Source organism: Eretmochelys imbricata, chromosome 23 (genome assembly GCF_965152235.1).
Source record: "Eretmochelys imbricata isolate rEreImb1 chromosome 23, rEreImb1.hap1, whole genome shotgun sequence".
Classification (NCBI taxonomy): domain Eukaryota; kingdom Metazoa; phylum Chordata; order Testudines; family Cheloniidae; genus Eretmochelys; species Eretmochelys imbricata.
Window position 1 is genome coordinate 8,093,074 of NC_135594.1, and position 19,298 is coordinate 8,112,371.

At 55.4% G+C, this 19,298-nt stretch overlaps 2 pseudogenes; one reads left to right on the forward strand and one right to left on the reverse strand.

Annotated features, from left to right (window-relative positions):
• The first annotated feature begins 3,663 nt into the window (after positions 1-3,663).
• On the forward strand, positions 3,664-6,609 carry LOC144279290 (glutaminyl-peptide cyclotransferase-like protein; annotated as a pseudogene).
• Positions 6,610-8,351: 1,742 nt separating this feature from the next.
• On the reverse strand, positions 8,352-10,443 carry LOC144278912 (peptidoglycan-recognition protein SC2-like; annotated as a pseudogene).
• Between the last annotated feature and the right edge of the window lie 8,855 nt (positions 10,444-19,298).

The window sequence follows — 19,298 nt, forward strand, 5'->3', positions numbered from 1 at the left end:
TCCTCCACGGTTAATCCAGAGTCACCCTCTGACAGCAATGGGTTGAGGGCCGGATTCTGATCTAGCTACCCATTTAGCTATTTAATGAAGGATAGATGGAAGAGGCCAGCTGGGCAGCCTCTGAGCCCCAACTCCTCTGTGCGCCCCCAGAACAGGAACAGACCTGAAAGACCTCTCTGCTCTGCAGCTAACCCTGGGGTCAGGGATCCCGCCTCCGCCTCCCTCAGATCTAGAGTTGCCCCTTTAATCTGTGATTCCACAGAGTCCCCATCTCATAAGAACATAAGAGTGGCCATACTATGTAAGACCAAAGGTCCATCTAGCCCAGTAACCTGTCTTCAGACAGTGGCCAATGCCAGGTGCCCCAGAAGGAAGGAACAGAACAGGTAATCAACAAGTGACCCATCCCATGTCACCCATTCCCAGCTTCTAGCAAACAGAGGCTAGGGACACCATTCCTGCCCATCTTGGCTAATAGCCATGGATGGGCCTATCCTCCATCAATTTATCTAGGGGAGTTTTTTGGAACCCTGTTATAGTCTTGGCCTTCACAACATCGTCTGGCAAAGAGTTCCACAGGTTGACTGTGTGTTGTGTGAAGAAGTACTTCCTTTTGGTTGTTTTAAACCCGCTGCCTACTAATTTCATTTGGTGACCCCCTGGTTCTTGTGTTATGAGAAGGAGTAAATAACACTGCCTTATTTACTTTCTCCACACCAGTCATGATTTTAAGGACCTCTACCATCCCCCCGCCCTCGTTAGTTGTCTCTTTTCCAAGCTGAAAAGTCCCTGTCTTATTAATCTTCCCTCATATGGAACTGTTCCATGCCCCCCAATCATTTTTGTTGCCCTTTTCTGTACCTTTTCCAATTCCAGCATATCTTTTTTGATATGGGGCAACGTCACCTGCACACAGTATTCAAGATGTGGGCATACCATGGATTTATAGAGGGGCAATATAATATTTTCTGTCTTATTATCTATCCCTTTCTTAATGATTCCCTAAATTCTGTTCACATTTTTGACAGCTGCTGCACATTGAGTGGATATTTTTCAAAGAACTATCCACAATGACTCTACGATCTCTTTCCTGAATGATAACAGTAATTTAGACCCCACCATTTTATATGTATAGTTTGGATTATGTTTTCCAATGAGCATTACTTTGCATTTCTCAACATGGAATTTCATCTGCCATTTTGTTGCCCAGACACCCAGTTTTGTGAGATCCCTTTGTAACTCTTAATGGTCCGCTTGGGACTTAACTATCTTGAGTCGTTTTGTCTCATCTTCAAATTTTGCCACCTCACTGTTTACCCCTTTTCCCAAATCATTTATGAATATATTGAATAATATTGGTCCCAGTACACATCCCTGGGAGACACCACTATTTACTCTCTCCATTCTGATAATTGACCATTTATTCCTACCCTTTGTTTCCTATCTCTTAACCAGTTACTGATCCAGGAGAGGACCTTGTCTCTTATCCCATGAGAACTTACTTTGCTTAAAAGCCTTTGGTGAGGGAACTTGTGAAAGGCTTTCTCAAAATCTAATTACTCTATACTCACTGGATCACCCTTGCCCACATGCTTGTGGACCCCTTCAAAGCATTGTAGTAGATTCCTGAGGCATGATTTCCCCACTCAGGTACCTGTCTGTGTGGTCCCTGGCCTGATTGGATACGGTGATGTTTCAAACCCAGTGAGGTTGTTTCCACCTGTAGGTTTAGAATGAGAGCTGTCAGGGCAGGGGATGAAATGGGCAATCAGGGGGAGCTAAGAGGTAGAAAAAGCGACTCAGCAATTGGGCCCCTCCCCCCTGGACTCAGCCTTTATGATCACTCTAACCTCCAAGGGGTTAGTGGATTTTATCAGCTGGGGAAGGGACTGGTTCTGCAGCTGCTGGCCCTGACTTCTCTGGGCATACTCTGATAGGGAGCATCCCCCTGGGAAAGGCCTCACTGTTCTGCAGCTTGCCCTGGGGGCAGCGTTCCCCCTTCCCTCTGCCTTACATCAACAGCTGCTGCTGCAGCTTCCCCCGGCTGCATGACAAATCCACTGATTTCCTGATCCCACACTGGGCATCCCCTCTGTAAGGCCCCAGGCAGATCCTGGCTGTGAGCATCTCCTTGGGGCATAGACTCTGTGAAGGCTGGGCTGGGTACAGGGCTGAGAGCGGGGACTCCAAACCAGGCCCCTCACCTCTCACCACCAGCTCCACAGGGTCACTGGGATCTGACCAGATGAAGGCTTGTGATGTGCTCCCATAACGTCAGGTGTAGCTCCTGCTGTCATCCTGTATAACACTGCGGATGGGAAACGCAGTCATGTCTGCAGGACTTTCCATGTGATGCAGCGTGGCGTGGTCTCCTCCTTTGTACAGAACAACCCTCAGCCCTGGTACCTACACTCACGCTGGATGGTCACGGTGCACCCCATGGCCATTACCTCCCTGGGGCTCACAGAGATGGAGGGTTTGGGATAGAACTCTGCATGCACAAAGACACAGGACTTCTATGGGGGAGACATATACCCTTGCTCCTCAGTCTGTCTGTCTGTCATTTGATCTCTCTGTGCCCAGCCCTAGGGCATTCAGCTGCCTCCCCTTGTCTAATGTTCCCTGCATTATAAATCTGTAGACCTGGGCTTTGAGATTTGTGGCTGCTGGTATTTTTTGCAACGTAGCCATAACCTAAGAGCTGAGAACACTTGGGGCTGGAGCAGTGCAGAAACTTCAGAAGGTGACAGCAGTGTGCAGTGGCAGAGTGGGCAGTGACCGGAGTGGGCAGAGGCATCATTTGATTTGCCTGCATTCCTCCCCTAAGGCTGGAGCTGAATGCACCTAATGGCACCCCTAGACCCTAGGACTTCACTTATGGTGGTCAGCAAACTAAGAGTGCGGTGTCATGGACAGAAAGGGGAGTGGTGTGTTAACGGGACATTTGTCCACTGGTCTTTCAGAAAGGGGGAAACTGAGGCAAAGCCACTGCTCCACCTGGGGCCAGGGATTTACTTGCTGTTTGCATACTTTTGAGTCATTGTTGTCATGTTTTCTCACATTAATGCCATTCTTCCTTCTCCCCTTAATAAAATATTTCTTTTGTCGCACACAGACTCAGTGCTTGCAAGACAGGAAGTATTGCTTCTTAGAAACACCCAGGGCTGGTGTTTAGTTTTCCCAGATTTCTGGGTGGGACCTCAAGCCAGTGTTGTGTTGTAATTTTGAGAGGAACCCCTATATATTGAAGCCAGAGCTTGTTGCTGCCCACAGCAACTGGAAGAAGGGTTACATATGTATTGCAGAGTAGTTTAATCTTCTCCTTTGTGCAGAGCAACCCTTATGCCCTGGCACCAACTCTTTTAGAGGATGGTCACAGCTCCTCCCAGGGCCATCATCCGCCCTGGGGCTCACAGAGATGGTGGGTTTTGCACAGAGCTCTGCATGCACAAAGACACAGGACTTCAAAGCAAGAGACACAAACCCTGCCCCTCAGTCTGTGATTCTGTCCCACAGAGGGGTATTCTGGTGCCTCCCCTTGTCTAATGTCCCCTTGGTAATAAATCCAGTGACAACACAGGTCTGTGGAGTTTTTGGAACTGGCGGTCTTGGGTTCTGATCTCATCTCCCCCAGGGTAAAACAAGAGAAACCCGCTGAGTGCAATGAGGTGAGGGCCAGATTCTGATACATTACCCTGAATCTATCTATCTATCTATCTATCTATCTATCTATCTATCTATCTATCTATCTAATGAACACAGTACTGATAAGGCAGCTGCTGGCTGGGGAGCCTCCTCTGTACAGCCTCAGATCAGAGTAAGCCTGGGGAATTTAGGAAAGACCTCCCTGCTCTGCAGCTAGCCCTCCATCCCAAATGTAAAGGTGCTCCTTTAATCTGAGATTCCACAGAGTCCCCATCCCAGCCCCAGTACTTGTCCATGTGGTCCCTGGGCTGGATGGAGCTGGTGATGTTTCAAACCCAGTGGGGTGGCAGCTTGGGAAAGACAGGGCCGCACCTTCCTGGGGGCCACTGACCCGTGCCCTGTGCCATCTTGCTGAAACTGGCCACGGCCTTGGACGTGGAGCTGCTGAAGGCCAAGGAGCAGGTGAGAGTTTCCCAGGTTGGGGGTTCTACTCTTGTCTTGGGGAAAGGAATGGAGACTAGTGTGCAAAACCAGGAGAGATGGGAGCCGGGACTCCTGGGTTCTATCCCTAGCTCTGGTGCTGTCCTGGGTGCAGTCCCCTCACCTGTCCAGCAGTGCCAGGTGTTGAGTGAGCCCCGTGTCTCTCCCCAGGGCTCTGAGGTGACGCTGCAGCTGCTGTTCCTGGACGGTAAGGAGGCCTTCTGGGAGTGGAGTGAGAGGGATTCCCTGTACGGGGCTGTCCATGGCCAAGGTTCAGCACCAGCCGGGCACCAGCCAGCTCCAGGCTATGGTGAGAGCCGCCCGCCTGCCCCTCTGAGGAGTTCTGCATGGGGGATCTTTCAGGCTGGAGGGAGATGGTGGGGGTGCCTGTCCGGGGTAAGCGGGGGGCTCAATCTGTCTGCACTGGATCTTGTACCAATCCCTCCCTCAGATCCTCCTGGGGTGACTGGGCCCCTACAGATTTAACCCCTCATTGCCTCCTTGCAGAGCCTGTTTGTCTTGCTGGACCTGCTGGGGGCCCGCCACCCGACCATCCAGAACCACTTCCCCTTCACCGCCTCCTGGTTCGACTGGCTCGTCGGCATCAGTACCAAACCTTCCTTTCTTCTAGGGGTGGGAGGGGGCTTGCCCCCCCAGGCACCTGTAGCGGGACAGCTACCTCCTCCCTCGCCCGCCAGTCCTGATGGTCCTGCGTCTGTCTGACAATGAATAAAGGTGCCTGGGTTCTAGGCCCAGCTCTGGGAGGGGAGTGGGGTCTAGTGGTTAGAGCAGTGCGGCTGGGAACCAAGACTCCTGGGCTCTATCCCCAGCTGTGGGCAAGAGCTGGGAGTTGGGGGATTCAGTCCCCGGGGCTGTTGACCTGGCATCTTTCACCAACACTTTATTTCCCTCAGACACGACTTGTCAGGTTTGAAATCCCCCCTCCCTCCCCGGCAGCGTCTCCGTGTCCTCAGGGAGCTCTGTGTGAGCGGCCAGGTGTGGCCCCATGTGGGGCTCGTCCTGCCGTGCCCCAGCCTGGCAGGTCCCAGGAACCAGCCCATTCCTCACTCTCTTCTCTGTGTCGCCCAGAGAAGCGTCTGCACTGGCTGGGCCTGCTGCAGTCCCACCCCCGGGAGCAGACATACTTCCAGAGGGAGCCTGTCTATGGGCCTGTCGAAGAGGACCACGTCCCCTTCCTTCGCAAAGGTACCTGTCCTGCCCCATGCTACCGGACATCCAGGTGCAGAGCAGTGTGGGATGGACAGCTGGGGAGGCCTCCCCGGGGGAGCCAGGGCAGAATGTGTGCAGACAAAGCGTGGTGAGACTCCCCCAGGCTCCCACACAAGCCTGGCCTCATGAGTGGAGCAAGGGACTGAGACCTGGGTTCAGATCCTGGCTTTGCCACTGCCCTGCTGGGTGACTTTGCTGCTGTCTTCCTCAGTTTCCCCATCTGTGAAGTGGGGGGAATCATTCTGACCCCCTTTGTAAAGTGCTTTGGGATCCCCTGAGGACAAGGGCTATGCAAGAGCTAAGTGTTATTTACAGGGGTAAAATGCTTTATAGATGATGTTTGCCTGCCTGGCACACTTCACCCCAGAGGTGGCTGCATTTTGAACTTAGGCTCTGGGATCCTTGGGAGTGAAAGACTTTATAAACATATCATTGCTATCTAGCCACTTGGCCCTGACTCGCTTGATGTCTCTGGCCAATCTGGTTCCCATAATGCACCTGGGCCAGCTGCTCGTTGCTAGGTCAGGGGAGCACACGGCTCCTAGATGTAAGGTCAGGTCGTGCCTGAGGGCCTGGCTCCATCTACTGAGACAGTGTGCGCATTTAGAATGTCGCCCGTCGCCCGCTAGTGGCTGGGCCACATGGGGATAATAGTCTACTACTGCTGACAATAGTGGAATTACTCTTGTAGCTCCAGCAGTAGAGGCTGGTGCTTGCAGTGATGCAGATCCTGGGTTGGATCCCTGCTGACTATCCATGTATCTGTCTGGCCGCAGGAGTGCTGGTGCTGCACCTCATCGCCACCCCCTACCCGTGGGTCTGGCACACGATGGAGGACACGGAGCAGAATCTGCACCCCCCGACTGTGGAGAACCTCTGCAAGATCCTGGCTGCCTTCCTGGCCGAGTACCTGTGGCTGTGGCTACCCAGAGCCTCCCCGGCGAGGGAACCAACCCCCCCCGGGTCTCACAGGATCCTTCGCCCCTCCTGGGCCAAGCTCCATGGGGCCAGCAGCCAAAACACCCTAGGGACCAGGCAAGGTGGCTTGGGGGGCCCGGGCTGTGGCAGCCCCACAGGGTCTTGGGGAGGTGTTACAATGCTGGGAGGATGGGAAGGGAGATTGTGCTGAGTCTGTTCCGGGGCTGCAGCGGGGCCGTGGCCAGCCCAGGAGTGAAACCTCTTGCTTGAGCCCCTTGAGCCCCTTCCTGGGCTTTACACGCTCCCCAGAGCTCCAGCCGCCAGGGCCTGAACTAGCCTTTTCCCAACAGGGAGCCTGGATCCCAGCTGGTCGCGTCCCCCAGGGTCCACGGCTCAGAAGCAGGAATAACTGGGCTGAACCTGGACTGTGCCAGGGGCAGGACACCGGGGGCTGTGGGGGGGCCAGACCTGCACTCTCTGCAGCGCGGACTCCAGCTGCCAGCCCACCAGGGGTTGCTCCTGTTTACGGGGCCCGTCCAGCCCTGGGGTGCTGGGCTCCCAACCTCGCTCAGGGGCTGCTCCACAGCGACTCTCGAAACAAAGAGCTGCCCTGTCAGTGCTGCTGCCCCCTTCCCACATGCTGGGCAGCCCTGGGCACTGTGGGGCTGGGACACTGCTCCTGGCATGGCTGTTCCCTCCGCTCCGGCCCCTCCTGCCAGTTTCCAGCCGCAGCCCCAGCTCCCATCAGCAGGCGCAAACCCCAGCTCCCCTCCCCTTCCTTCAGCTCAGGGCTGCCGGGCCTGACTGTGTGTGACCCATGCGGAACCAGCACCCCCTTGGTTTCGCTCCACCTCCTCCCTCTGGATTGAGAGGCAGCACAGCCTAGTGGGCAGAGCACTTGACTGCACCCATGGGATCTGTTCCACGCTCTGCCACTAACTGGCCCTGTGAGTTTGGGTAAAACCCTTTTCCCCTCCCTGTGCCTCAGTTTCCCCTCCCATCCTTTGTCTAATTAGACTGTGAGCTCTTTAGGGCAGAGACTGTCTGTCTCATGTTCTGTGTATATAGCACCTAGCCCAAGGAGGCCTCTTAGTGCTAATCTGACAGACCATAATCACACCCTCTGAGCTCGCCCAGCCCAGCCCAGCGGCAGGGTGGTTATGGTTTAACAGGAGATGAAATGATTCCCGGCGCTTCAACTTTTCATGTGCTAGAAGCTGGTTTATTGTCACTGCTCAGTAGCTCCCAAGCAAAGCAAGCACTAAGCCGCGGGGCGCTGAGGTAAAGGCAAATTGCATTTGAACTAAAAACCCCTTTGTGGGAATCTACGACCCACCCGACGGGTCCTTCCCCGTCCAAACACTTTGCCCCCCTCGGTAAGAGAGGCTCGTGGGAACGGTCTGTCGGGGGGAAAGGGGCGAGGGCTGAAAGCTTTGAGAGGCAGACCCTGCGGGGGCCAGGCAGAGCCGAGTGTCAGGGCTCAGGGACACTTGGGTTCCCTTTGTGGGGGGTTAACTAGCGACCGGTTTCTGGGGGATTCCAGATGAAATCTTCGCTGCAGAGCTCGGGGGGGCTGGGGGCAGAGGCGGATTTGACTCTGGAATTGATAATTGCTCAGACGTTTCACACGGGAATGGAGGCGATGTTTCCTGCGCTGCCCAGGGATTGGCAGGGCCGTCGCCACAGACCTCGGCTGAGGCTTGGCCTGACCCCCCTGGACGCTGTAAGACCCTGGGCGTGGCTGTATGTGGACCTGGGCTAAGCTGACATGCCCGTTGCGGGCTGGAGCAAGGGGCTAGGCCTGGCGTCTGCCGAAGGAAGTAGCCTGGGGGAGGCAGGTGGCTCCCAGGCGCCATTAGAAATCTGAGCCCCTGGGGGTAGGGGAGGCAGCAGAGCCCAGGGGAGACGGGAGCATAACCCCAACTCTCAAAGCCCTGCTCTCCGGGCCCCAGGAGGCAGCAGGTGGGCGAGAAGCGGGAGGCCACCCCCTGCTGGGGGGCAGAGGTGCTGCTCAAGCAGGCAGAAGCCGTAGGCGGGGTCAGCGATGGGTGCAGGGGCTGCCCCGAGGCTGCAGGGACTCAGGCTTCAAACTCAGACCACTGGCTTATGGCCTCATAGAGGGCGTCCCCGGGGCATTGGGTTGACTTCACGTTGCGATGCCCCTTCAGGGTGTAGCTTTCACTCAGGAAGCCCCCGGAGACAGCACACTGGATCAGGCTCTTGGCAACGGTCAGGGTGGTGTTGTCAGGGGCTGTTTCTGCAGGACACCAGCAGCCCCCTGTTAATTTCACACACGCCCCTGGCCCCTCTCTGCTGCTCAGGGGATGTGAATGTGGCCTGAGTAAATAAACACCCTCTAGCCCTGTTCTTGATTGACCATGTCAATGTCTCTCTCCCCCACCCCACTGCATTTGGTAATGCATCTCCCCGCCTCCACACACACATTTGCTTCACCACGCTCCCCCTTCCCCTCCCTTTCCTGATCCTGTGCCCCAGCCCAGTGCCCCACCGTGGTGGAACCAAGAGCAGCTGTGAACTTCCTAGTTCCCCTGGGGGCCTAGCAGGGAAATCTGTACAGACGGGAACCACGTACTGGAGAAGCTGCCCAGGAAGCTGATTCCCAGTGACTTATCGTTCCAGTTCTTGACATGGGCCCCCATGGTGCTCCAGCCTCTGCCCTTGTAGACTCTCGTCTTCACCGATCAGGAAGCTGCAGGCAGAGCGCAATGTGAGATCCACAGGGGCACGTCTGCCGCACCCTCCCCTCCCCATCGCTCTCGGCAGCTCCCCCAGGATCATCGCTGGCCCGGCCCGGGTTTGAACCTGGGACCATCAGAGCTAGAAGCTCAATCCTCTGCCATGGAGCTAAAGACCCACTGAGGAAAAGGACTGGAATGGAGGGGCCCTAACCTGTATTGCACTCTTTGGCCATTAGGTGGCGCTGTGTGTAATACCCCTTATGGAAGGCACCAAGGGCCCCACCTGGACAGAGCTGGGGGTCGAGTGAGGGCTGTAGTGGGCCCAGATGTGGGGCAGGAGAACAGCACTGGGAGCCGCTGCTCTGCAGGAAATTCCCAGCTGGGTTTCCATCTCCTGACATCACCATCTCAAAGCATTTCACGGAGCAAAATCTCTGGCCAGGTTTTCGTTGCGGGACGTCAGGCCGGCTGCAGGGAAACGTGTCAATAACGCCGGCATGGGGCGGTGTCACAGAGGCCTTTGCTGGCCCCCACCCCACCCCATTGCCACAGCTCCAGCCCCACACACAAATGCTGTAGGAGTGTAACTGTCCCAGGCTAGTTAACACATTACAGCCCCGGTGGGGGGACAATCCTCGGTGCTTACGGTGACAGCACTGCCGAGAACACATGTTAAACCAATCAGCGAACCCACCCGCCTGCTAATGGGCTTACCAGGGATCCCTCTCCTGACTCCAGCCAGGGCTCCGGCCGGGGTGCAGCCCGTCGAACCCACCCACGGGCTTTCCAGTGCTTCCAAGCTCAGCACAGCTTCTGCTGCGAACACGACCCCTAGGAATCTGTGAGTGCCGCAGGCCGGTCCCTCGATCTGGGAACAGGTCATTCGCAGCCAGTGTCTCGCTTCCCAGGGCGTCGCTTCAAAAGGCTGGGGGCAGAGGTGGTAATTTGCATCCCCGCCTTAGCTGGTCGATTGTTTAACAAGTGTCCTGTGATGGTCCTGACCCTTCCCAGGGTTTGCTGGAATCACATCTCCCCCAGAAGAATCACGTCCCATCCCCCCAGACTCCAGACCCATTTGCATTTGTAATACAATGAACTCCGGAAATACCCACACTTCGTCCAACCAGCTTTGTGCAGGGTCTGGGAGGGAACTGCCGTCTCTGGCCCATTTCCCCCTACAGAACTGGGTGGAACCAGGTGCTGTCCGGCAACTTGGGGAACCCATTGACTTAGTGCCTGGACAGGTTTCTCCTCTGCCTGGCATTTCTGCTATAGCCTGTCACAATGTCACGTTTTGACGTTGCATTTAAGAAGCATTCTGCCATCACGCCAGCACCCGGTCATCACAAACCCGCCCGGTCGGCTGGCAGCCTCCTACCCCAGTTCTCTCTAGAGCCCCTGGGCCAATCTCTCCCACGCCCCTCCTTACTCGGGGTGCCCCCAAACCTTTTCCTTCCAGAACGCAGTTCATTTTCTTAACTTCCGACACGGCTCAGCTGCCTTATTAACGATGAGGCTTGTCCTGCTCCATCACATCCTCCGGGTCCTCCTCGCACTCAGCCGGCTTCCCCAGTGCTCCCAGTGTCACCTCAGCCAATTGGTCCTGTGCTGGCCGATGAGCACTTCCACCGTCCTCTGCCCGTTTCTGACAACCCCACGTCTTCACCGTCTCCTCAGCTCCTTCCCCTCGCCCGCCTTCCCCTTTCCTTGCGGCGCTTGCCAGCCGCCCATTGACTTCCCCATTCTGCGACTTCCCTTTCTGAGCATTTTCTGTCACTTCCTTAAGCTTCTGATTAAAAGCCTCGTGTGCCCGATGCTGAGCTGCCGCCCCAGGTCACGCTTTCCCCTCCACTCTCTGGTCAGCCTCAGAGACAAGCAGCGCACACGTGTGATCCCACGGGCCGGCCGGCCGCTGTGCAGCCCCAGATCCTCCATGCATAACAGCACATTTCTTTACAAACAATCCAAGCCCTCCTTTACTATTTCGGCCATTCTTTGCCCGCATTTTACTCTTGATGGAGTTAACGTTTCGCTGGATCTAGTCTTACATCTCTTCTTCAAACTTTTCCCCTCCCCTGTAGGCCCCTAGACCGTCCCAGCCAGAGTCTCCACACACGGCTAGGTCTTTACTCCCAACACAGAGGTTGTTACCCTGCCTGGTCCGGTTCCAGCCGGTAAACTTGGGTTGGAGGATCCCCCAGGGAAGCAGATTTACTACCAATTCAGCTTCGATCTTACTTCCTACTTAAAGAGACCTCAAGGACCCAAGCCCCAGCCAGTATTTATTAGTTATTAGTACAGCGCTCAAACAGAAAGGCAGATCCATTACCAAGTCTGCTGAACCAAATTTTGCAGCCGTTGACGTAAACGACAGACTGAGCCCCGTGATGTCTTTTGCCGCGGCTTGCATACAGCCTTGCATTGGGAAAGAGGAAGAGATAAGCTGGAACTAAGTTACCTATAAGTAGTCCAAGCAGTATGCAAGCCGTGGCAAAAGACATCACGGGGATCAGTCTGTCGCCTGCAAAATTTGTGTCTGGTAAATACCATAGACTTCCCAGCACACAATCACACATCTGCTGCTTAAGCATAAACTTTTACCATCACTATGTTATTTATACATTTCCATTTGTTTGTGGTTAGTACATTTCTCGCACAGTTGTGTGGCAACGCAAATAACAGGGCGCTAGGCTACAAATTTTAGCAAACTGGCATTTTTCACTGCCTGTGAGAGTTTAGCAGCATTCCCAAAGCATCTCAGGAGTTTGGGTCACCAGTTGGCCTGAGGTCTGATAGTAATTTGGCCTCTACCAGTCAACAAACCTTTGTACTGGTATAACGGCATCCCCATGGATGGGGTGGGGGGGTGTTGTAATGTTTTAACTAGACCGGTCCAGTTAAAGTCCTCAGGCTTTTGCATACAGACATGGCCGGCCTGTGGAGTGACCTTGGTTAAGTTACGTCCCCCTTTTGTGCTTCAGTTTCCCCATCTATAAAGTGGGGATAGTGATGCCAACTTCCTTTGTGAAGGGCGTTGAGATCTGCTGGAGAAAGGGGCTAGCTCAGGGCCAGGTGTTATAACTGGGGAGCAAGAGGGTCTGTCGCTGCCCCAGGCAGGTCATGGGAGCTTTGTGGAGCGGAGAGATGGTGGCAGACATGGGTAGCAGAGGGCGCTGTGCTGGGCTCCAGTGGGGCAGGTTGGTGGCAGAAGGGGAGGTTTCTCCAGAATCCAGCAACACACCCAACAGCCACGTGCCCTGATGCCTGACCCCACTGTCATCGCCCCCAGCACAGCCCCCAGCACCTCTCTCATGTGTGTCGGGGGGGGAGGGGATTTCTGCTTGGGCCGCCCCCACGCGCTGGTGCTTAAACTCCAAAAGGAAGCTTACAAGCAGTGGAAATTTGGACAGATGACTAGGGAGGAGTATAAAAATATTGCTTGGGTATGCAGGGGTGTAATCAGGAAGGCCAAGGCACAACTGGAGTTGCAGCTAGCAAGGGATGTGAAGGGGAACAAGAAGGGTTTCTACGGGTATGTTAGCAACAAGAAGAAGGTCAGGGAATGTGTGGGCCCCTTACTGAAAGTGGGAGGCAGCCTAGTGACACATGATGTGCAAGAAGGTGAAGTACTCAATGCTTTGTTTGCCTCAGTCTTCACAGACAAGGTCAGCTCCCAGACTGCTGCACTGGGCAAGACAGTATGGGGAGGAGGTGAGCAGCCCTCAGTGGTGAAAGAACAGGTTAAGGACTATTTAGAAAAGCGGGACGTGCACAAGCCCATGGGTCCAGATCTAATGCATCCAAGGGTGCTGAGGGACTTGGCTGATGTGATTGCAGAGACATTGGCCATTATCTTTGAAAACTCCTGGTGATCGGGGGAGGTCCCGGACGATTGGAAAAAGACAAATATAGTGCCCATCTTTGAAAAAGGGAAAAAGGAGAACCCGGGGAATTACAGCCTGGTCAGCCTCACTTCAGTCCCCGGCAAAATCATGGAGCAGGTCCACAAGGGATCCATTTTGAACCACTTGGAGAAGAGGAAGGTGTTAAGGAACAGTCAACGTGGATTCACCAAGGGCAAGTCATGCCTTCTATGATGAGATAACTAGCTCTGTGGATATGGGGAGAGTGGTGGTTGTGATACATCTTGACTTTAGCAAAGCTTTTGATACGGTCTCCCAAAGTATTTCTGCCGGCAAGTTAAAAAAGTATGGATTGGATGAATGGACTATAAGGTGGATAGAAAGCTGGCTAGATTGTCGGGCTCAATGGGTTATCAACAGCTTGATGTCTAGTTGGAAGCCAGTATCAAGCGGAGTGCCCCAGGGGTCGGTCCTGGGGCCAGTTTTGTTCAACATCTTTATCAATGACCTGGATAATGGGATTAATTGCACCTTCAGCAAATTCACAGATGACACTAATCTGGGGGAAGAGGTAGATACACTGGAGGGTAGGGATAGGGTCCAGAGTGACCTAGACAAATTGGAGGATTGGGCCAAAAGAAATCTGACGAGGTTCAACAAGGACAAGTGCAGAGTCCTGTACTTAGGACGGAAGAATCCCAGGCACTGCTACAGGCTGGGGACCGATTGGCTAAGCGGCAGTTCTGCATAAAAGGATTACAGTGGACGAGAAGCTGGATATGAGTAGCAGAGTGCCCTTGTTGCCAAGAAGGCCAAAGGCATATTGGGCTGCATTAATAGGAGTGTTGCCAGCAGATTGAGGGAAGAGATTATTCCCCTCTATTCGACACTGGTGAGGCCACATCTGGAGTATTGCGTCCAGTTTTGATCCCCCCACTACAGAAGGGATGTGGACAAATTGGAGAGAGTCCAGCAGAGGGCAATGAAAATGATTGAAAATGAAAAGGGGCACACGACGCACGAGGAGAGGCTGAGAGAACTGGGGTTATTTAGTCTGCAGAAGAGAAAAATGAGGGGGGGTTTGATAGCAGCCTTCAACTACCTGAAGGGGGGCTCCAAAGAGGATGGAGCTCGGCTGTTCTCAGTGGTGGCAGATGACAGAAGAAGGAGCAATGGTCTCAAGCTGCAGTGCGGGAGATCTAGGTTGGATATTAGGAAACACTATTTCACAAGGAAGTTGGTGAAGCACTGGAATGGGTTAACTGGGGAGGTGGTGGAATCTCCATCCTTAGAAGTTTTTAAGGCCTGGCTTGACAACGCCCTGGTTGGGATGATTTAGTTCGGGTTGGTCGTGCTTTGAGCAGGGGGTTGGACTAGATGACCTCCTGAGGTCTCTTCCAACCCTGATATTCTGTGATTCTATGAAATGCAAGTGGTGCAAAATAATAGCGAGATGGCGCCCTGGTGATGCAAATCCAAGGCAGCATCCACACTGGGGCGGTCAATTTGAGCCAGGGGTGGTGGGTTTTGTGATATGGTGACATATCCAGGTAGGGGTTTCCTATCCCTTTTCCAGGGCTGGGATAGAACCCAGGAGTCCTGGCTCCCAGTCCCCCATTCTAACCACTAGACCCCACTGTCATGGGGCCCCCTGGTGATGCTCTGGAACTGCTCCAGACGAAGCCAGTCAGGACTCTGGGGAAGTCTCCTTTCTGTGAGCAGCCGGTCTTCAGGACACACAGCTCACACAACTTCCACCTTCCTGGGTCTGACCTCGGAGCATTCAGCATCCTCTGCCCCTCTGTGCGCTTCCCATGGCGAGTCCACCCAGGTGGAGTCCTGGGGAAGCTAGACGGTCCTGCCCCACAACTTCGCAGTCAGACGTGACTCTCAGCCAGCCAGTAAAACAGAGGTTTATTAGACGACAGGAACATGATCTAACACAGAGCTTGTAGGTGCAGAGAACAGGACCCCTCAGCTGGATCCATTTTGGGCGGCAGTGAGCCAGAGAACCACGTCTGCCCTTCACTCAATGTCCCCAGCCAGCCCAAAGTGAAACTATCTCCAGCCCCCGCCCTCCTCTGGGCTTTCTCCCTTTCCCGGGCCAGGAGGTCACCGGATTCCTTTGTTCTCCAACCCTTTCGTTCTCACCTTGCAGGGGGGAAGGGCCCAGGCCATCAGTTGCTAGGAAACAGGGTTTTGGCCATTCTCTGTGTCCAGACCCCTGCACACACCTGCCCTCTAGGGCTCTGCAATCATCAAACACCCTTATCCCACCATCTAGATACTTAAGAACTGCCTAGGGGAAACTGAGGCAACCCCACAATATTCAGAGGAAACATTAAGAACAGTCCCGCTTCATCACACCTACTCCCCTCCCAGGGCTGGTGATAGAACCCAATGGTCCCAAGCTGCCGGGTGCTTTGGCCATGGGGTGTAAAACGGTCCCGTCTTTGCTTCCTCTCCCACCGCTGCAACGGTGCAAAAGCTGCTTTAATAGCACCCTCTCCCTGCCCCCCCCCCACGCCCAACTGAGTCTCAGGCCTTGCTAACGCTCAGTACCACGGCAGCCCCAGGAGATGATTGCTGCGGGGGTGTCAGCCCAGGGGGAGGTAGTGACTCCTAGAAGCAGGGAGAGCAGCAGCACCGTAGATCAGGGAGGTCTGGCAATGCCAGTGGCTGTCTGGGGTCTGGCAGCCCTGGCACTCAGAGCAGATTGTCAAAGGCCAAACCCCTCTCACCACCGGCTCTGTAGCTCCCCCTTGCTTTCGGTCTGTCTTAGGCACCATCCTGGCCCTCATCCCCTTGGCATCCGAGCACTGCCCAACCTCAATTGCATTTATTCTAACTGCCCCCTGCAGGGCAGGGCCTGGCTGCTACCTCCACTGTACAGACAGGGAACCACTGCAGAGAGAGAATAAGGGACTTGCTCAAAGCCAAACAGAGCATCTGTGGCAGAGCTGGGAAATGAACATGGGTCTCCTGGGTCCCAGGATGGCACCTTCTCGTTCAACCTCCTGCCCCCTTCGTCCCTGGTTCAGTGGGAGCTGCGGGAGCTCTCTGGGGCACAGGAGCTGGCTGGTGCCCAGATGGAGCTACGTTGCCTATTGCACAGATCTCGCTTTTCCCGAACATTGAAAATGCTGCTCCAACCATACCTGGGCCCGCCAGGATCCTTGCAGCTGGTCCGTGCTAAATTGTGAACTGTGCCCTGGCCTCCCAGAGCGGGGCAATGGGAGAGGGTGGGGCTGGCCCAAGGCCCTGCTGGATTGCGGCTCACGCGTACGGAGTCCCAGTGCTACAGAGCTCTGTGCGGGGGCAGAGCTTTGTGGCGATTTCGCAGCTCCTCTCTCCAAGGCCTGTGTGGCAGCAGCCGCTGCAGAGAATCCCAGGCCTGATTCCCCCCACGCTGGGTCTCCTGAATGGCCCCTGCCCCGGGGGGCTCCATTCCTCACCCAGTGTCTCCTGCCTGTTCCCCCGGCAACCTCAGTGCCATTCCCTCTGGAAGTGATGGTGTCAGCGAAGGTGCTGGAGGTGGTCAGGCCTCGTGGTTGGAGCTGGACTCAGGAGGCCGGGGCGTGGGTGGAGCGAGGCTGGAGCGAGAGCAGGGCTGGAGCAGGACGAGGAGCAGGGCTGGAGCAGCCTAAGACTGTTGCCAATGTCAGGCAGGAGCGAGTTCCTGGCCCTGGAGTCATGTTGAGCAGACTGAGCTGCTGTGAGACTGAAATACTTGCTCCGGGAGTCACGGGCCTGTTCCTGGCTTGTGGATTGGCGGGAGCCCGGCACAGGAGGGACTCAGGGCCTGACACATGGCTCCAGGGGGTGCTTGGCTCCGGCCCCGCTGGGCACTGACAGGCCAGGTGCAGGGGGCCAGGCGCAGCACCAGGGAGGACATTGGGGAGGCAGGAGCGCTGAGGTGGGGCTGAGCGGACAGGTGCTGAGGAGCTGCAGCCGGCTGGCCAGCAGGGAGGAGGAGCAGCACCCAGCTGTGGAGGGCCCAGCTGCAGCTCCACACGGGGCGCGGCCAGAGCCTGGCAGGCAGCTGGCTGAAGTGGCACTTTGTGATCTGGTGCAGGCGGGAGCTGGCTCCCCACATCTGAACGCTCTGCAGCGCCGGCGGATTCACATCTAAACCCGGATCTGGCTCCCAATTCACAGCTGGCCCCTCCCCCCGATCTGGAGTGGCTGAGACTCCAGCGCTCTGGGGAAGAGGCCAACAAATGCCAGCTCCTGGGGTGGGCTTCCCCCAGAGACAACCCCGTCCTGGGAAGGGAGGTTCCAAGAGCCGGCAGCTCCACCACTCACACTCCCAGCTTCCTGGGAATGAGCCAGGAGCAGAGTCCCAGTCCCCGTCCCCCGGCATTAATCCAGGGACTCCGCACTGGGGATGTGCACCTGGCAGCACGCAGCCTCCTGAGGACACACAGGCCAGGGTGCAGGGCGAGGGCTCCCAGAGAGAAACGGCAGGAGGGCAATGCTGGGAACCCCCAGGCCGTCTTCAGCTCAAGCATGAGGGCACCCCAGCATCCTGGAGAGCAGGAATCTAGCTTCAGCTCAGCCTTTATGTCCCCCCGTTCTCTGTGCTAGATGGGTTGGTCTCCCGGAGGGACGAAAGAGCCCATCAGGAGTTCCTGGCTTATCCAATGTCAGTTTCCCGCTCTTGTGAAAAAAAACAGTGACTTCCCTTACACAGGAGCTGGTGTTCTTCAGGCTGGGCTGGGCCTGTACACATTCCCCTGTAGGGGTGTGTGCACCCAGGGCCCGTGAGTCGCAGACGTTTGCCAACGAACATTTGCCAACAGACATTTGCCCCCTGCTCTCCCCATGTGCTCAGGGACCGCCATCAAAAGGGCACGTCTGCCACCTCCCTCTCAAGTCCTTCGCACCTGCATACTGCCAGGGGAACATCCCCATTTCTACTGAGGCCTCAGGGACAGGGTTTATGATGAAGCGGCTGGAGTTGATCTCCCCCCCCCCACCCCCCGTGTTGCACCCCAACGGCTAGCTGGAGATCCAAACTGACACTCCCCGGTTTGAGCCCCTGCCTAGCCAGGCCCTGTTCCCTCCCCCCAGGCAGTTGTTGGCCCTGAATTCCTGCAGGCAGCCATGACACACAGGTGCTTGGGGGCTTGAGAGAAGGGCTATCACCAGCTGAATGACCCCTGCCTGTACGGTGGGGACTGAGGCCACTTTGCCAGCAGGTGTCCCCCAAGTCCTGTGCTATGCTGAGTCTGGGGAGATGGGCAGGTTCAGCCTCATTAGAAGGGATCGGCCAGACAGAAAGGCAGAATCGGGTCCCCGCACAGAGCCCCTCTACTTCCTGCCTGTGTCCTAACCACCAGGACAGTGGCCGATCCCACCTTCAGGTCAGGTTCCAGCGTCGGGCCCTGTCCATACCCACAGCGCGTGGCACCCAGCATGCGGTGATAGACTCCTGTACATGCAGTAAGTTCACAGACACTAGAAACTGCCTAACGCCAGGCTGGGGGCTGGGGATGTGTAGGGTACAGAGCACAGCATCCCCTAAGGCCGGGCAGGAGGGATGAGAGATGCGGGGTGTAGGGTACAGAGCACAGTGCCCCCTAACGCCGGCCAGGGGGCCTGGAAACTGGGGGAATATGTAGGATCCAGAGCACAGCATCCCCTAACACCAGGCTGGGGGGCAGGGAGAGGGGGGATATGTGGGGCACAGAGCACAGCACCCCTAACACCAGGACACGAGGTCTTGTCCATCTCAGGGCGGAAATGATCACACCCTTCGAATGGCAGGAGCGCGCTGCTTTACATTAAGGTTCTTTGGCTGATGGGCGAACCTCACCCCGCCCTGCGTTTCGAGTGTGAACAGCTGTCGATGGAAACCCAGACAGCAGAGATGCAGCAGGACTAACCGGGGTCACTGGGTGTCGCCCTCACCCCGTGTCTACACTGTACGAGAATGGGAAATAGCAGGTGCCTTTTCTTGCCCTGATATGATTTTGGAGATGCCGACGCTTGCAACAGCTTTCTCCCTGTGTGGGTTGTGGGATCCAGGGGAGCCGTCTGTGTGCTCTGTACAGGACAAGGCATGTAGATCATTTATACCTCAATGGATCACAGTAAATACAGTTATTTAATATATCAAATAAAAGCAGAACAATACATCAAAAAGCATCAAAATGAAACAGAGGATTGCTATGTACAGGGGGGATTGCTATGTACAGGGCGGATTGCTATGTACAGAGGGGTTTGCACGTGACTAGTTAACTGCTCGAGAGCTTTCATCACCGTGTACTTTCTGACAGGTTTCCACGCCCTGTGTAGGGTTTACGTCCCGCCCTCCGTCCCCGTTTCCGGTCGTGTACGTTTTTGGCGCCGTCGGCCCTTTTGAACATTTCTTTTGTATTGTTTTCTGTGTTTGGCCTGGGGAAGGTTGCATTCTTGTGTTTTGACATATTTAGAGAAAAAGTATGAACAAGTAGAAAGA